The sequence below is a fragment of the Rattus norvegicus genome, chromosome 20, assembly GCF_021556685.1.
Source record: "Rattus norvegicus strain SHRSP/BbbUtx chromosome 20, alternate assembly SHRSP_T2T, whole genome shotgun sequence".
Taxonomy (NCBI): Eukaryota; Metazoa; Chordata; class Mammalia; order Rodentia; family Muridae; genus Rattus; species Rattus norvegicus.
In genome coordinates, this window is record NC_141553.1 from 17,860,464 (window position 1) to 17,866,819 (window position 6,356).

At 43.3% G+C, this 6,356-nt stretch overlaps 1 long non-coding RNA gene across 1 annotated transcript; it reads left to right on the top strand.

The window, feature by feature from the left end:
* The first annotated feature begins 1,777 nt into the window (after positions 1 to 1,777).
* On the top strand, positions 1,778 to 5,093 carry LOC108349052 (uncharacterized). The gene is made up of 2 exons (XR_015645161.1): positions 1,778 to 1,924; positions 4,981 to 5,093. It is a non-coding gene; the product is annotated as an uncharacterized LOC108349052 (long non-coding RNA).
* Positions 5,094 to 6,356: the final 1,263 nt, after the last annotated feature.

Consider the following 6,356-nt stretch of genomic DNA (forward strand, 5'->3'; position numbering starts at 1 on the left):
TGTCAGTGTGTATGTTTGTAGACACAGATACTTGCACACAAGCAGAGGCCAGAGGATGACTTTGACTGTCCTGTTGCATCCCTCTCCCTACTGTTGCCTTTAGAAAAGGTCTCTCAGTGAATTTGGAGCTAGAATAGCAGCTGAGGAGCCCTGCCTGCCACTCCTGTCTCCATCTCTAGGGTTACAAGTGCACAGCCACACCCAACCTTGCGTGTGTGTGTGTGTGTGTGTGTGTGTGTGTGTGTGTGTGTGTGTGATGGGTATTTGAACTCCAGTCCTCATGGTTGCATAGCTTTCTTACCCACTGAGCATCTTCCCAGCCCTTCTGCAGTGGGTTGGCGTAATATTAAATTGAGAGAACTGGGCCTGAACTCACTTTACATACTGAGAAGGAAATGTATCGTCACAACTAATCGATTACATCAAGTCAAGTTTCCATTGTTTCTTGAGAGTTCTGTGGGGTCTCCGCAAAGAAAAATAACCGTTGCTGTCGTTAGCCAGCTAGGCGACAGCACACATGACTCCAAGAACCAGTCTTCTCTCACGAAATTCTCTCTCTCTCTCTCTCTCTCTCTCTCTCTCTCTCTCTCTCTCTCTCTCTCTGTGTGTGTGTGTGTGTGTGTGTGTGTGTGTGTGTGTGTGTGTGTGCGCGCGAGCGCACACATACTTCTGCCTCATTCCTCTACTGAAACGAACTAATTCCCAAAGAAATTCTTTTCTTGAATGGATCTTTACAGAAAACTAGGTCAGTGGAAGAAGTGCTGACGACTGAAGAGATTTGCCTTCAAAGAACTGAAGAAAGCCTTGGACCACCGAGGAGTGCACTTGAGAAATGGCCCAGCCCCTGCTAGCTTACACATCTGCTTGGGCCTCACATCCAACCCCAGGGAATTAAGAGCCCACTTCAAACAAGATTTTTCTCTGTGTAACTTCAGCGTTTAAAGTCTCCATAAAGGACGATAAATCTGTCTTCCACCCCCTACCTTTAATCCCAAATGCCTTCTACTACACATCAGTAGATAACTAGAATACTGGACAATTAACATCCTCATCCTCCTATCATTCACTAGATGTGCAGAGGGTGAACTTTCCAAACCCGATGTTGTCTGAGGAACAATAGACCTAAATAAACTCCTTCACGCTTGGCTTTCTGACAGTTACTAATGGAAAGGGGGCAAATCCACTATTAACTAAAATATTTAACTACAAAAACCTCTTCTCTTCAGACTCTAAAGTTGTAAGGAGACCAGTTTGGCAAGTAACAACCTAAAGGGCTTCATCTGCTTGTGAGGTATCAAAGGGAGCCTCCCAATGGCATGTGCTTGGATGTACAATCCTGATCCAAAAGGAAGCCGGTAGCCTGGGCAACAGCACTCTGCTAGACGAGTCAGCCATGGATGGTGAAAGAGCAAGCAACAGACCAAGAAGAGAGAAAGCGTCTGAGTCTCCATTGCTAGGTGTTTATGTGAAATGCAGTAATATGATCTTCCCTGCAAGAGCCACAGAAATCCCATAATGCAATGCACTGCCTACCATTCCGGTGTCCCTGCTCCCCGCCCTCAGAAGATCATTGTGATAGCTTGGATGAGAAATGTCCCCCTACAAGCTCCAGTGTTTGAATACTTTGTCCCAGTTGGTTGCAATGTTTAGGGAGGAGGCACAGTTTTGCTGAAGGAAGTACGTTACTGGGGGAGTAGGCTTTCATAGCCTTGCCCCACTTTGAGTTTGCACCCTTCACTTCCTGCCTGTGGATGGAGTTACGAGCTCTCAGCTTCCGGCAGCCATTTTGAACTCTCCCTCTGGAACTGTAAACCGCAACAAACTCTTCTTCTAGAAGTTGCTTCTGGCCATGGCGCTTCGTCAGAACAACAGAGAAGTAACTGGTACCATTATGACAAAAAGTGCACTCAACTAAGAACTTTTGGTCAGTAAGGGAATCTCAGACTCCATGGTTTTGCTGCGCTGGTAATATGGCCCAGCTGAGGGAAGGAACTTGGCCTAAACTGCAACACTGTAGCCACTCAACCGCCATTACATGTGAGAAGTCAGGGATTCCCACGTGGCTTGGGGTTTAAAGGACAAGGGGAGTAGACTGTCACAGTGTCATGAGAGACAGTTCACGGCCCCACAGTGCAGCATTCACACTACCAAATTAGGCGCCTTTCACCTTTGGTTGAATTTTATTGGAATCATTACATATGAGTTCAAAGTGAATGCAAAGTAAAAAGTATCAAAGATTTACTTTCTATATTCAGCACATGTCAATTGGATGATGGCATTAAAAAGAGGAAGGAATTGTTACCTATTGTCCTTTTGACATTTTAACTGGTAGGATTGAATTGTCACACAAAGAAGAGTTGGGTAATACTCCAGTCAGAAACTGATTAAACCCACTAAGCCAAGTTTATCTCCATAAAGAAGGAATCTTAAAAATCTACTAATTTTAAGGATTAGCTATAATGTTAAAATGGTTAAATTAAACCCCCCTGGAGGGGGGAGTCTTTTGCTAATGGGAGAGAACCACGTCTGGTCCATCTTGACATTAATGATGCATAGCCTGGCATTTGGTGGAGAAGCCATAGTTAGGCATTAAGACTGTCTGCAGAACTGGTATGAGGAAGGTAGGGTTGCTTCTTTTACTAGTGACCCCTGCTACCTTCCAACGGAATAGGAGAAAATTCTGGAACCAGAAGTTACCGAAAATCCGTAAGACACAATAAAAACTTCCAAAACAATGAATTCTTCAGCGAACCTGAAACAGGTGAAAATTCTCCTACATCTTCCAACTGCCCACTCAACAGTGCCCCAACATGCTATGAAGGAAAGAAAGAAGGAGGGGAGAGAAGGGAGCGAGGGAAGAAGCAGAAAAATGAGAAGTCTTTTCTCATTAAAATATTAGCTACTAGGGGAGAGAGATTATTCAGTGATTGAGAGCACAGACTATTCTTCCAGAAAACCCAGATTAGATTCGCAGCATCCACATGGAGGCTGTCTTAGTCAGGGTTTGTATTCCTATACAAAACATGATGACCAAGAAATAAGTTGGGGAAGAAAGGGATTATTCAACTTACACATCCACATTGCTGTTCTCCACCAAAAGAAGTCAGGACTGGAACTCACACTGGGCAGGAATTTGGAGGCAGGAGCTGATGCAGAGGCCATGGAGGGCTACTGCTTACTGGCTTGCTTCCCCTGGCTTGCTCAGCTTGCTTACTTATAGAACCCAAGACTACCAGCCTAGGGATGTCACCACCCACATTGGGCTGGGCCCTCTCCCTTTGATCACTAATTGAGAAAATGCCTTACAGCTGGCTCTCATGGAGGCATTCTCCCCAACGAAAGCCCTTTCTCTGTGATAACTCCAGCTTATGGCAAGTTGACACAGGAAACTATCCAGTACAGAGGCTCACAACCACCATATAGAATTTCTTTCCATGTGATCAGACATATCTTCTGGCCTCCACAGGCACCAGGCATACATGTGGCACACAGACACACATTCAAAAAAAGCACCATATACATAAAAATTCATTACATTTAAAAGATGTGGGCCACATTGAAATTTACATCAAACTCAGTGTGTTAGCTGAATACATCTAGGCTCTGTAATCTAGGGGTATTTAACACTGAGGTCAAGTAACAGCCTTTGCAAAACATGACATTAGACCTTCAAAGCAAAGAACTAGCTCAGATTGCTGTCTGAATGGCAGTAAGTAAGCAAACCGCCCCCCCCAATAAAACAAGTAAAGCAAATATCAAAACATTCAACCTCACCAACCAAATGAATATTCGGGTCATGAAAGAACTCATAGCTACATAAGATGCAAAAAGAGATTGGTTTTTAAAATAAAATTCTGTATGCAAAGCAAAACACAGTTGCTTACATTGAAAGGATATTTTATATAAACATATATGATATATAATGCATAAAGTATATATATAAATTTGCACATGCATTCTATAAGCATATTTATATAACCACTTTCTATAATGTATCTCAAGACTTTCCTTCTGATATTTCCCCACAAACATTGCATTGCTAAGGACATCTAGAATTATAAAAAGAACAAAATCTCCCACTTGTTTTTCTTGCTTAAGTTTTCACTTGAAAGTTTCTTATGTCTGAGAGAGAAAAAAAGAGCTCAAGCCAGTTTGCAATCCATAGGCCATGGCTGACAAGCAAACATGGGCCTCTTTCTCCACACTGGCTTTTTCATTCTTTCTCTCCCTCTGAGACTTCAAAGTGGAGAACGAAGCTTGACCATGAGCAGAAGCAATTCCTGCTTCTGCTGATCAACATGCATTTTCCATGCCTGTCATCAAGTATGCCTAACCTCAGAGATATCAAAGAGAACTTCCTGACCTGAAAGAGATAGACGTCCGTCTCCTGCTAAGGCCTCCTGAGAAGTCACATTCTTTCTGTCCATCTCACACTGGATGACTGTGGTCCCTTGAAAGTTGACAGGTGGAGTTAATGTTTCATTTCGTTTTATCCCTGGGCCCTTTTCTTCTCCATGACTCACACTGACAGTTTAAAGAGAATACGTTCTATGCAAAACTCTTTCTAGGGCAAAATTATCCATGGTTCTTAACTAAAAAGTGAGTTTTGTGACAAAGTCCGGTCATGCGATTTCCTGAGGTTCAAACTGGCAGCTGGAAATATTTTCAGTGAGAGATGCATCAGATGTCAATTGTCCCAGTCACATTTCTCTAATGCCATTCATGTTTGGAGTGGCTATACATGCCAGCACAGATATTTTGTTCAAGACCCTTAGAGGAGACAACAGAGACCTTGACTCTGGGATGTGCCCATCAGACTCTACCAGGTTTCAGTCTTGAAAGTCTCAGGGTAAGCTGCTGTTTGGGTCATGAGCAACCATGAAGAATTTGTACTATATTCCTGCCCTTTTGGATTATTTAATTTATTTGCCTTTCTATTTTCTTTCTATTTGGCTGTCTTGCCCAAACGGACGTGAATAGAAGAGTGTTCACACTGAAATTACATGCTGAATACCCTTTTTAATTGAATTGTTTGGAAGGTATGGCAAAGTATTTCAATGTCCACCTACATCATGACAAGATTGCTACTTCAGGCAAGTTAGCAATATACTGTCTCACAAAGGGGTGTGTGTGTGTGTGTGTGTGTGTGTGTGTGTGTCTGTGTCTGTGTATCTGTGTGTGTCTGTGTGTGTCTGTGTCTGTGTGTTTGTGTGTGTCTGTGTGTATTACAAGTAACTAAGATCTACTTTCAGAGAGAGGTGTGTGTGTGTGTGTGTGTGTGTGTGTGTCTGTGTCTGTGTCTGTGTATCTGTGTGTGTCTGTGTGTGTCTGTGTCTGTGTGTTTGTGTGTGTCTGTGTGTATTACAAGTAACTAAGATCTACTTTCAGAGAGAGGTGTGTGTGTGTGTGTGTGTGTGTGTGTGTGTGTGTGTGTGTGTGTGTGTGTTTATGTATGTAAATGCATTTGGAAACCAGGGAGAACTCTTGGCCATGGTGTCTCTTCACAATAAAAGAACAAAGTGACTAAGACACACCCAGTGACAGGTTTATAAATTCTTTCACACACAACTTGGTTGTGATGCATAACACTGCAATCAACGTGGGAGAAAAGGATCTTTACAAGGTAGCAACTTCATTTCCTTTGCGTATTTAAAGAGAAAAGGGACTCATGGGTCTTCACCACAAGCAAGGGTCCAAACTGGGAAGATACATATCCTTTCTTCCTTTGCACAGAATCAGGGAACTGGGTAGAATATCAGGCCCCAGCGCCTGGGGCTTATCCAATCTGGACCCACAAAGTAAGAATTCCCCAGAATTTGCCAGCAGAGTCAAATGTGGGTTAAGTGCAAGGAACCCTATTCCCACTGCTTTGATTAATATGCTGCATACATTAAAGCATGCAGTTTTGGTATTTAATCAGAAAGACTGTACACCTACTTGCCTTTAACAGCATGATGCCAGGTTACGTGCAATCACATTTGGAGATTGGAAAAGAGTTAGAGAATTCTAACGTTTGGCCTGTTTTGTTCTACCTACAGAAAACAAACAGGAAGAAACCTGGGTCCAGTGAGGACACTCGATAAGCTGACGGCCACCCAGTGCCTCAGCACAGAGCCAGAAAAGCCAGGCCTGCAAACTGGGTCTGGTGAAGGCTAATGACCATGCCGATTCCCACCAGGTTGGACAAAAGTGGACCCGTATAACAGACGCAGGGCTGACGAGGACCAAGTGATGCCTGTCTCTCACTAATTCACGCATTCTTTGTATCGTTCCTCATTTAATCTCCACAATGGAAACACAGTGCCCATCAGACTACTATCCACTCTTCGAAGACTGAAGCAGGAAGTAAACGTGTC